Below are 12,374 nucleotides of genomic sequence, written 5' to 3'. Positions count from 1 at the left end.
GGTGGCATGGTGGCATGGTAGCATGGGCTTGTCATTTTAGTTCTGGAGACAGACAAATCGCTGTGCTTTGCTGACATTCTTAGACGGATTGGCATGCTCCAGGCCAATGAGAGTCACTACCTTAAAAACAAGGTGATGGCTCATGAAGAATGACACCAAAGGATGACCTCTGGTTTCTACACACACCACACACCAAACACACACACACACACACACACTGTGATTTAGGGCTGAGGACAGAGGATACGAGAGTGTCGGCTCACCCATCACTAGTGCTGTAAAGAAAAACAAGGTGTGTTTTTATATCTGTAATGTCATTTGTCCCTCATAGTTGGCTCTTGAGTATGCAAAATGCTATTAATAAAGCTGATGGCCTATTGAAATATTTCCCCATTCGCCATGTGATGCTGTTTTAGGTCAGAAACTCACACATGAGCGTGTGTACATGTGCATGTGCTCTCTCTCTCTCTCTCTCTCTCTCTCTCTCTCTCTCTCTCACACACACACACACACACACACACACACACACAAGCAAGGAGACAGTCACTCTCAATTCTTTATCCTTTTCTGAACCCCTTCAGGGCTACCATCACTCTCCATCTTTCCATAGAACTAATTTAATGGTTCCGTGGGTACGCCTCGCACCGTGCAGATTTCTGTCCATCTTGGTGTCTCTGTCAGAGGTCACACTCTGGCCACACTCTGCCCTGCAAGCGCTCATGAGACTGGTAGATGTCTCTCCATTTGCTAGCATCTCTGACCCAAGTGTCTCCCAGGTTCGCGCACTGGGGGCTCATTCCCCAGCCTGGGAGAAAGAGGTTGAACCTTTGGGATGCAGAGTCTAATAAAAGTCACCGGGAAGTGAGGCATAGTGGTGCACACCTCTATTCCGGGTGCTTGGGAGGCGGAGGCAGGAGGATCAGGAGTTCAAGATCATCCTTGGCTACATAGCAGAATTGGAGGCCAACCTGGGCTGCATGCGGCCCTGTCTCAAAACAACGACAAACATCTACAAGGTCTTCAGTGGCGCCTTCCAGATGGGATGCTGGGACCACAGCCATTACTGTTTCTTTCTCTTTTGCTTCCCAGGTGCCATGAGGTGAGTAACCTATTCCTTCTTGTGTTGCCTGTCATGATGCTCTGGGTCACCATGGGCCCCAAAGTCACTGGGTCTAGTGACCATGGAATAAAACTTCTGCGTCTGTTAGCCAGAAGCAAACTTTTCTTCCTTATAACTAGATTATTTCCCACACTTCATCACAGTGACAAAGTGAAATAGCACACCATTCCATGCTCACCGCCTCTTTCTGTCAGCACTGCTGACCACTTTCCTGAGTCTCGTCTTTGTGCATTCCAGCCTGAGCTGCCCAACCATGATAGTGGTATCTCATGGACATGATCGTTGGTTTCCTGACCCTTGGAGCTGGGGAACTCAGGGAGATTCAAAGGGACAATGCAGCTCCCTATGTGCCTTCAAAACTCCCAGGGTACCATGCAAGGAACAGAAATGTCAATATTCTTAGCAGGGTCTTGGTCTTTCTTTTCTGTCCCAGGAAGCAGGCTGCTTTGGCTGGCAGAGGATTTTCTGAAGACTGTGAAAAGGCAGAGTCCTTTAGAAGAGAGAAACCCCACAGTAACATGAAAACTGGGCATTTCATGCAAAGAAATATTCCCCACAACAGGTGCTTGAAATGTCAGGATTTAAGATTTAAGTTAGCGTGTCCTGTGAATGAGAAGCCGGTAGCCTCCAGGCTGCCACGGAAGGGCAGATCTCTCCAACCCTCTAAATTCTATGACAGTCATGACTTCAATTGATAGAGAAGTCATCCTGATGCTCCCCAGGACAAGTTCCCGGAATTCCATCCCCTAGCAATGGCCACTGCATGCCAGTGGGCACTAAAGCACTCTTTAGTGAGCTGCAAATGTCACGGAGGGCCCTATCATATGAAATGTCACAGTGTGGTTACAGCACAGGGAGAAAAATTGCATTCCTGCAAACTTTCCCACCTCAGACTCATAGCATCTCCTTCTGCTTAACACTCATTAGATAGCGCCCCCCCCCAGACAGTATGAAGGCATCAGAATGCATTAAGGACTCTTCTCTCTGTCCACTCCGGCCAAAGCAAGCTCCTTCCAGCTCACTGCCTATTATTGTCTTCTACCTCCAGATCTTGAAACACATTCTAACTCCCACTGAGAACTCCTCTGGAGAGCAGGCCCTGGGAGGTACCTGGGAGCTTGGATAGCTCTCAAGATAGACTTCTCTTGCTAGACTTAAGTGATGTTAAGGGTACTTCTGCACCCGGTCAACCATATGGAAACAGCTTGCATGGATTTACCTCAGCCTTCTGGCTTCAGTTCCCCCTCGCTAGCCAAGCAAAGTTGATTAACAGCTCATGAAACAAGCACGTATACAGGGGCTCTCTCTCTCTCTCTCTCTCTCTCTCTCTCTCTCTCTCTCTCTCTCTCTCTCTCTCTTCTCTCTGCATAAAAAGCTGCATAGCCTCACAGAAGTCTTCAGTGACACCTGCCCTCTCACACATTCTCCATTCCTATGTTGCAGTGGGAGTGCTCTGAACTCTTTCAACACAATCTGAAACTTAAAAGTTGGAAATCCCAAAGCATTTGTTATTCAGACTCCTGTGCTCATATCTTTGATCCAGAAATTAAAAGACAGTTGGTTCTGGAAGAGTCTATGGAGAAAGAAGAATAGGTTGCAGCCATGGATGATAGAGTGGAATTCATGCTATTATGTCCGTGATTACACCTTGAGTTCAGTACGATGTGGTAAATTCACTTGGTACTGTAGATCCCCTAAGGGAGGGGCAAAATAGGGAAATTAAGAGGTAATTAACAATGCCAAGTTCCAAGAATGGTTACACCCCGTGTACAGTTTATTTTGCAACTTGAAATAAATGACCTGCTTCAGAGGAGGGGATCTCAGTTGAGGAACGGCTTCCATCAGATTAACCTGTGGGGGTTATTTTCTTGATTAATGATCAGTGTAGGAGTCCAGCTCACCAAGGTTGTGGTACCACCCCTGGGGTGCATTAAGAAAGCAAGCCCATCGTGCCAATGGGAGCGAGATAGTAAACATTGTTCTCCACCGTCTCTGCTTTAGTTTCTGCCTCCAGTTCCTGCTCGGCTTCTCTCCATGAAGAATTGCAGCCTGTAAGCTGAAATAAATCATTTTCTCCTCAGGTTGGTTCTGGTCAGTGTTTTTATCATAACAGAAAAGGCAAATTGGACACCTGGCTTAGAATACTTATGGTTGTACTGTACTTAGAATACTTTATTTCTTCAAATATATAATATAATGTTGCTGTTATATTATTAGGTTATAGTCATGTTATTTATTATAAATTATGTATTAATCTAATGCCCTGGAAATAAGGATTCTGCATGAATTCTTGATTTTAGAGACAGTAGAAAAAGGAAAAAATATTCTCATTCTCACAGTTCCACAAGAGTTATCCACCTCTGCCCAGGGCATAGCAATTTTGTATGAGACATCTGTGCAAATGAATCAGGAATGGAATCTAAACTTCAGGTAACTTCTTGACCACTCCCTAGAGGATGTCAAAGCCAGAAGCCTTGCAAGCTACATGCAGCAGAAAATTTGGTGCTTGGCTGAAGGCAGCGCCTCACATCCTCTCCCTGGGGTGTAATCTACAAGTGTTTCTTTCCCACTGAGGTCCACTCTCAGGGCTCACATAGAGAGATTGGAGTAGGAGAGCTAGGTGTCACAGAGTAGCAGATGCGTCTTAGTGACGGTCTCCAGAGGCAGAAACATTTCAGAAGATGTCTTTGCACCCAGCCCTTCTCCAGCTGGACAAAATCAAAGAGGGATTCGTGAGCAGGGCAAACTCTTTAGAACCAACACTATCAGCTCCAGAGAGCATTCAGAGGGGGGAAAAGTCCCTTGTCACCCCTTTTTAGTCACAGAGGCACAGGAACGAGGCTTCCTGTGAAGGGAGGGTAGATTTCACCCACCGCACCTCTGGCCGTGGGAACACGGATGCTTTTAGTTGTGCAGTGTGCTTCATGTATTGTACTTGGTTTCTGGGATTTACAACCTCAGTGCAATTCAACACGCCCATTGTGTATGGCACACAAAAGCTCCTAAGAGAAAGCAGTGGAAAGACCTAAGTCATTCATGCATTACTCATTTCATAGGTTCAAGCCCTGGCGATGCTATTCATGTGTTCAGATGAGTATTTACTCATCAAATATTTACTGGGCTTATCTGCTCTCCTGGGTAGTCAATGTACTCATTAGGTACTAGGCAGTGGATTAAACTTCAGGTACAGAAAGAAAATAGGACCTGAAAGTCGGCCTGTAACACGTAATGGAAGTAAGGCCAAAAACCATTCAGGATGTGTTAATTTATTCACACTCCAGACTGTGCTGTTCCCTGAAGGTGTGCAAGGCCAGTGACTAAGATCTTTGCCTCTGGACCAGCACACCTGAGCCAATTCATAGGTGAGATAGCTAGAAGATGTGACATTCTGCCTTAGCTCCAGATCCGTGGAGCATCAGACCGGTCGCAGAGACTGCAACAGCTATGGGAGGCCTGGGGCTTTCACTATCTTCCTAACATCTTAACAAAACTGAGAACTGAGTTTGTTCTTCAACAAGCAGGTTCTTAGGCTCTCAGCTTCTCCTCTTCCTCAATCCGTCAGGCTGTGGTGGGAGGACGGCTGCTGTGCTCCGACACACCTTTGTTAAGTGTCGAACGGTTTCCATGGCAACAGAGTTCCCTGCTGGAGCCCAGCTCGCTGTCTCCCTTGGTTGGTCCAGGAAGTAGTGAACGCAGACTAAACAGAACTGATTTCACAACCCGGTCTCAGTCCTTCCTGTGTCTATTCAGCTGCCCATCGGGTCCCTGTTCTTTAAGACACTGATCAGAAGACTCCATATACTTCAGGCTTTCCTACATGCCACCCAAACCTCACTGCCTCTCTGGTAAATCACGCTACTGGGATTCATCCATTAGATGACAGCATTCACGAGCCCCTGGGCAACCTGCCATTTAGATCCACCTACCCAGTGCACCTTGCCTGGCTCCTAAGAGTCACGACTGCTGCTAAACAGGCCAGATGGCTGACCACACTCCATGTCATGTCCAACTCGTCCATCTGGGAAGCACTTCATATTATTGGATTTGGACAAAAACCGTATGCTGCTAGAGTGTTAGCTCCTCGTTTCTGGCTCCTCCTCCTCCTCCTACAAGACTTTGAAGGTCTTCCTGTCAAGGTGCGGCACCTGTTCCCTACCCCTTTCTGGCTTACCTCACAGCTTGCTCTAGCCAAAAGGCGTGGTCGACAGATAATACTCTAATTCTCGCATGGTCATGCTCCACAGCTGCTGTGACAAATTACTACAGGCTGGAGGGCTTAAAAGATAGAAACTTAATTTGCCAACGTTATAGGGACAAAAAAATTCAAGATCAAAGTGTCAAGGCAGGTTTCTAGGTAAGGTTCCCTTCCTGGATTGCAGCTGACTTCCTTCTCAGAGTGTTCCCTTAGGGACTTTCCTATTTACATGTGTAAAACTTGCTCTCTGAGATCTATCTTTATGTTTGTCTCTGTCTCTCTGTCTGTTTGCCTCTCTCTCTCTCTCACACACACACATACACACACACACACACACACACACACACACACACACACACACACACACACACACACACACACCACTTACTATCTTTGAGGACACCTATCCTGCTGGATCTAAATGCCAGCCCAAGGCTTTATCCATCATTAATTAACTCCTTATAGCTCTGTTATCAAATCAACTTTAGGACAATTTGATATAGTCCTGGCATAAAATCCAGTCCTTGAGAGCCCTGTCAGCTTCTACTCTTTCTGAATCCGACCTCCAACTTGAGGCAGTTTGATCTGTTCTGCTGCTGGGGGAGAAGGAAGACTATAGTAACAGAAATTGTCTGCTCTCTTAAGATTTCCTGAGAACAGCAGGCTAGTGTGTATATGTGTATGTGCATGCTTGTATGCATGAGTGTATGCATATGTGTGTATCAGATATGTGTGTATATATAACAGATATATTTATAGATGGATACATGTGTATGTATGTGTATCTGTATATACATAATAGGTGTGTATATAACATATATGGGTGTGTCTATCATGTATGTGTGTATGTATAATATATATACACATATATGTATTATGTATATGTATATGTTTTATATACAACAGGTATATGTATAACAGTTTTATATATATATATGTATACATATATATGTGTGTGTGTGTGTGTGTGTGTATGTGTGTGTGTGTGTTTGTGTTTAACCAGATAACAGGGCTGTGTGTATATGTGTGTGTGTGTGTGTGTGTGTGTGTGTGTGTGTGTTTGAGTATATGCATGTACATGTCAAAGTGGCTTCTGTTGAATTTCTCTTACTACAAATGAGTTTCAATATCTCTTAAAGGTTGCATTTCTTTGTGAGCATGTGTGTAGGTGCATGTTCATGTGGGTGCATGGGCATGTCCAGGTGCAGGGGCACATGTGTCTGCCTTTGTATGAAAATTGGAGGTTAACTTTAGCCTTCATTCCTCGGGAGCCATCCACCTTCCTGTATGTGACAGGGCCTCTCACTAGGCTGGACCTTCCCGGTTAGGTTAGACCAACTAGCTAGTAAGTGCCAAGGACCTGTCACCACTCCCCAGCACTGACGTTCATGCACACAGTATCACACTGGCCTCTTTACAAGTGCTCTGAGGACTGAACTCTGACCATGATGCCTGTGTGGCAAGGAAAGTTTCTGCATCTCCCTGTGCGGGGGCTGACTTTTCCTTATTCTACTCATAGCTGTTGTCTGTGTTCCTGTTATAATCAGCTCCATTGTTCCTGTTCCTTAGTCGTGAGGCATTTGCTCCTCTTGTTCCTTCATCTAGACTCTTTCAGCCTCATTTACATCCTGACAGGATTGATCCTTAACGTGCTCGCCTTTGTGTTATGGTGGTTTTGCATTTGCTTGCTTCTTCCTAGGTTGTTTTCTACTTTCATTTTTTCCCCATTCATTCATTCATTCATTCACTTCACACCATTCACCAGCACACACACACATCCCAGTCCCCACCTCACACCGCCCCTCCCTCTCCCCCTCTCCTTCACCTCTGAGAAGGGGGAGGTCCCTCCCCAGGAACTAACCCACCCTAGAACCTCAAGTCGCTGCAGAACTCAGTACATCCTCTCCCACTGAGGCCAGGCAAGACAGCGAAGTCAGGGAGACAGAATCCACAGGCAGGTCACAGAGTCAGGCTCAGCAGGTGTTAGGGACCCCACATAAAGACCAAGCTGCACATCTGCTACAGATGTGCACGGCGGTGGGGGAGCTGTTAGGTCAAGCCCGTGTATGCTCTTTGGCTGGTGGTTCTGTCTCTGGGAGCTCCCAAGGGTCCAGGCTACTTGACTGTGTTGGTCCTGTGGAGTCCCCAACCCTCCTGGTTCCTCAGCTCTCTCCAACTCTTCCACAAGACTTCTGTGGGTCTCTGCATCTGTTGTGGTCAGGTGCTGGGTGGAGCCTCTCAGAGGACTACTTTTCCTTTATTTATTTATTTATTTATTTATTTATTTATTTATTTATTTATTTATGTTTTGATTGTGTATGGTGGCTATCCGAGAGGATATGCACTACCAAGGAACTGGGCTCACTCCTTTTATTTTCTTCCAGGCTTAGGCCAAGTGATCACTCTCCGCCATAGTCATATATCTTATTATTGAGAAAAAAGCAAAACAAACAAATGAAACCCTGGACGCTCTCTGGAGGTGAGAGACTTGTCTATAGGGAACTGAATGGTGACCTTCCCCCTCAAAGCACATTCTAGTTCTCCCAACGTATGATTAGGATAGGACCTAAAAGAGATTTTACAGTTACCATTAAAGAAAGCTTTTAAAGCAACACACCCTGGATTCCCCCCCAATGAAATCTGCATAATTATTCACAGCTGCCTAAGGACAGCCACTGTGGAGAGGCACCTCAGGAGAGGAGCTGGCCTTGCTGGTGGGAAGCCAAGGCCAGAGTCAGGAAGCCACAGTGTAAGCAATGATTGAACCACTACCTGCGGGTGGCAAGGACAATTCTCTCCTGGAACCTGAGAGGAGGGGCAGCCTTGTTCATAACTCAGTTTCAGACTTTTGACCACCAGACTGTGAGAGCCGATTAGTGTTGTTTTAAGCCACCGGAATTTTGGTCATTTATTATGGAAGGTAGAAGATCTACCGCCCCACCTACACATGCAGAGATCTACTGCCGAACATTAGATGGAGCTCAGGAAGTCTTGTGAAAAGCTTGGGAGACCGATTGAGGAGTCAGGACTCCACAGACCCAACTTAGTGCCTTCTCTGTCACTTTAAGCATGTACATTTTATCCGTTGATGAATTATGAGAAGACAGAGAGAGAGAGAGAGAGAGAGAGAGAGAGAGAGAGAGAGAGAGAGAGAGAGAGAGGGTTCTGCAAAGTCCAAGAGAAAAGGGGGGAATAGAGGCTGGAGGTGGGCGGAGAATGCTAAGTCAGGGCAAAGGACAAAAGAGGGAAGGAAGAAAGTAAACAGAGGGGATGGCAAAGGGAGAGAAATAAGGTACGGAAGTAGTGGCATCCGCTTGGATATTTAGCCCTTTCCTTTGCCTCCCTCACTCTATCTCTGGCTCTCTCTGCACTGTCCTGATCTCCGGCCCCTCTGTGCACTGTCCTGATCTCCGTCTGCTTAGACTCTCTGCTACAAGTTCCTTCATTTGCGCTCTTCAAACTTTCGAACGCTCCTGGTCTCTAACATGCAGGCGGAAGTCCAAAGCTCACACAGGAGCTCCCCTTTCATATGCTATCAGGTAGCCTGAAAAGTGGCAGAGACCGCTTATTGCCCGAGTCAGGGTCTCCTCAGCAAGCTAAGACTGCCACAAGCACCCACTGTGAATGCTTCTGCGGTCACCTCGCCCCACTCTCTTTGCCGCCCACAACACAAGTGAGCTCAACAATGCAAGTAGCCCACACGTGCACAAAATTCCAAAGGCTGGGAAAGCGCTGTGGTTGTTTATTCTGTTTGTGGTCTATCTAGGTTTGGCTAGAGGACCTCTCTGCTGCCCCTAATGGTCGCTGGACGTGAAGCTCCCGCTAAGGGGTCCCAGGAGTAAGGGGACTTGAGGTCTGTGAACAGAGTTTGCAAGTGCCATCTTCTGCCCAGCATCCTTATCCTTCTCTGCAAATTCTCACCCAATTTTTGAAAATGTCTCTGGATTTCTATTTAGGCATTTTTCATCATTTTTTTTTAGAGAGAGGATTTTTCGGATTTTTTAAAGTCAATTTTATATTGTGTTCGAAAAGTATTTTAAACTTTGCATATAATAAAACATATCCATTTGGTATACAGCTCCGTGAGTTGGGGGGGCTTTTTGGAGTGGCATAACCATTGCTCCATCATGGTATAAGACAATTCACTTTTTTCCCTCAGTGCTGGCAGCCGTCCAGTTCCCAGATGTAGCAAACGCCATGGGTTTTGGAGACCTGAAAAGCCCCACTGGTCTCTAGGTACTCAAGCATTAGCTGACAAGAGCTACAAGGAGGAATAGGTGCCATTATAGGCCCTGTGGCGGTATTTGAAGCAGGCTCTGGCCCACTGGCTTGTGTCAAGCCCTCCTTTAGTATAACTATAACAATCCTAGCCTGCCGGGAGTGAAGAAACCTTTGGCAAGTGTGGCCCTGCCAATGCCAAAGCCATAACAGGAAGTGGAGTTATGGATGCTAAGAAGATGATGACATTGATCTCTTTGGATCTGAGGAAGAAAGTGAAGAAGCGAAGAGACGCCGAGAAGAGTGCCTTGCATGGTATGAATCCAAGAAAGCCAAAAAGCCTGCACTGTCTCCAAGTCTCCATCTTACTAGATGTGAAACCTTGGGATGGTGAGACAGACGAGACGAAATTAGAGGCCTGTGGTGGAGGTATCCAATGGCCGATGGTTTGGTGGGAGGCCTTGACTCCTGTGGGTTACAGAATTTAAGAGCTTTAAACATAGCGTGTAGCTGAAGATGAGAAAGTTGGAACAGATGTTTGCAAGAACAGGTTGCTTTTGAGGACTGAGTGCAGTCCATGAATGTGGCTGCTTTTAACAAAATCTCAACTCTATCCTCACCTCAAGTCAGCACACTTAAGTAGAAGCTCGAAAGGTTTTAAAGAACAAAGCTATAAGACATTTTCCTCTTGGTTCAAAAAGATTACAAAGATTGCATCTTGGTAATCGAATCCTCCTACTTTCTTCAGGTTTCTTCCCTGTGGCGTCATTCCTCCCAGAATCTTATATAAATGGGTCTAGCTGCTTTGACCCTTGGTTTCTTCAGTAATGCACGGATTCGCTTACTGCATCTACGCTGAGAATCGTGTACGTCACTCCTGTTTATGGCTGACCACTTAAGGTCACTAAACACCACTGTCGATTTGTCCATCTGCATCCGTCTGCCCAGTGGGGGATGTTTGGGGATTTCCAGTGGGGAATTTGTTTGTTTGCTTGTTTTTTGTTTGTCCATTTTTTCCATTCATACGTGGTGCTGTATCTCCAACCGGCTCTTGGGTGAAACTATGTCTATGATACTTAGGTAAAACGTTTAGATACTTTATTTAGAAGGTTGTGTGTGTGTGTGTGTGTGTGTGTGTGTGTGTGTGTGTGTGTGTTCATGTGTGCACTTGTGTGCAAGCATGTAATTAATATAACTTGCTTAGTCTGTTCAGTGCCAATTGTATGTTTATAATTTCCATATTTCTTCCGCCCCCAGTGCTCTTTAGTGGCTGTAGTTCTTTGTTTAGGGATGAGGTCCTGTGAGGTCTTCCCCAGCCACATGAGCGTGTCTGTTAGTGTTGTATCTAGTCAGTCTTCTTTAGACAGCTAAACAAGGGATTGTCGAGGTATCAGGGGTGAGACTTTCCAGTGCCTTCTAGGGGTCACAATCTTACAGCATATTTCCTGCTTTTCTGACTTTCCTCCACTTTTTCCTTCATGTTCCCTGAGCCTACATACACGGTTTGTATTACAGATGTATCTTATCTGTCCAGGCTGGACACTTTGGAATCAGGTGTTCTCTGTATTTTGACCTGTAGTAGATTTCTGTAATGGTCTCTGTCTGCTGCAAAGAGACACTTCTTTGACAAGGGTGGGAGCTAAACTTATCAGTGAGCATGAGGATAAATATTTAGAATGCAGTTAGGAGTCATGTTGGTTTAGAAAAGTGGGGGCATAAGATCTTCCTCTAAGATTCATAACCTCGTTAGTCCCAGGAAGTTGGGAAGGAATCCAGTACCAGCCATGGTTTCCCTCCTGCTGATCAGGCCATGAGCCCAATTAGACAGCCATTGGTTACCACCAAGATGTGAGCCCCATTGTGTGGCCTTCGGTGTATTTTGCTGTGCTGGTCATTGTTGTGGTTGACAGGCATCACAGCTGTGTACAGCTGTTCATTGCTTCCTGCCCTCGGAAGTTTACACAGCACCTTCCAACACTACGGAAGTTAGTCCTCGGGAAACGGGCTTCAGGTCAGATCTAGCTTAGATCCTCCGGGCCCTGTGTCTGAATCGTGAGGGGCCAGCAATCATAGAGACTTCCCTTCAACCTCTGGGAAGAAACTAAACTTTATCCCACTCTTAAAGGGAGGTTTTCTTTTCTTGACTTTTAAATGTTTCTTTCAATTTAACTTTTTTTGAGAATTTCATGAGCACTATATTTATATCATTTCCACGCCCATATCTCCCCACTCCAACTCCTCCTCTGTATCCCCACCCTCTCTCAAATCCACGACCTCTTCTTTAATCAGTGTTACACGAGTATGTACGTGCCTATGCGTGTGCAAATACATCCTGCTGGGTTAATTTAGTGTTGCCTATATTTGTACTTGTTTAGAGTTGACCACTTGGGATGGGATAGCCTATCAGAGGGCTCATCCTGGAGAACACTGATTCTCTCTCTCTCTCTCTCTCTCTCTCTCTCTCTCTCTCTCTCTCTCTCTCAGCAGTCATTGATTACCTATAGCTCTTCATCTAGGTGTAGGCCTTTGAGAGACCCACCATTCACACATCATCTGGTGTTTCCCTGCTGCCACTGTCGTTTCCGTTACCCTAAGGTCTCATGGGTGCAGCTTCCCCTTCTTATCCAAAAGACACAATCTCGTGGCAGACTCCCCCGTGCTAACTCTTAGGATTTCTATTGCCCCTCTTCCTTGGTGTCCCCTGAGTCTTATGTGCAGGTTTGTGTTGTGGATATATCCACTGGGGCTGGCCACTCACAATCAGTTGTGCTGTGTGCTTTGAAAGGGCCTCCATTTGCTACAAAAAGAAGCCTCTTTGACAAGGAATGAAAGCTACACTCA

The 12,374-nt window shown here is 45.9% G+C and overlaps 1 pseudogene; it reads left to right on the top strand.

The window, feature by feature from the left end:
* The first annotated feature begins 9,512 nt into the window (after window positions 1-9,512).
* LOC116904370 lies at window positions 9,513-10,176 on the top strand (annotated as a pseudogene).
* Window positions 10,177-12,374: the final 2,198 nt, after the last annotated feature.

This window comes from Rattus rattus, chromosome 6, assembly GCF_011064425.1.
Source record: "Rattus rattus isolate New Zealand chromosome 6, Rrattus_CSIRO_v1, whole genome shotgun sequence".
Classification (NCBI taxonomy): domain Eukaryota; kingdom Metazoa; phylum Chordata; class Mammalia; order Rodentia; family Muridae; genus Rattus; species Rattus rattus.
The sequence above is the reverse complement of the archived record's forward strand: the minus strand, read 5'-3'. Positions and strand labels throughout refer to the sequence as shown.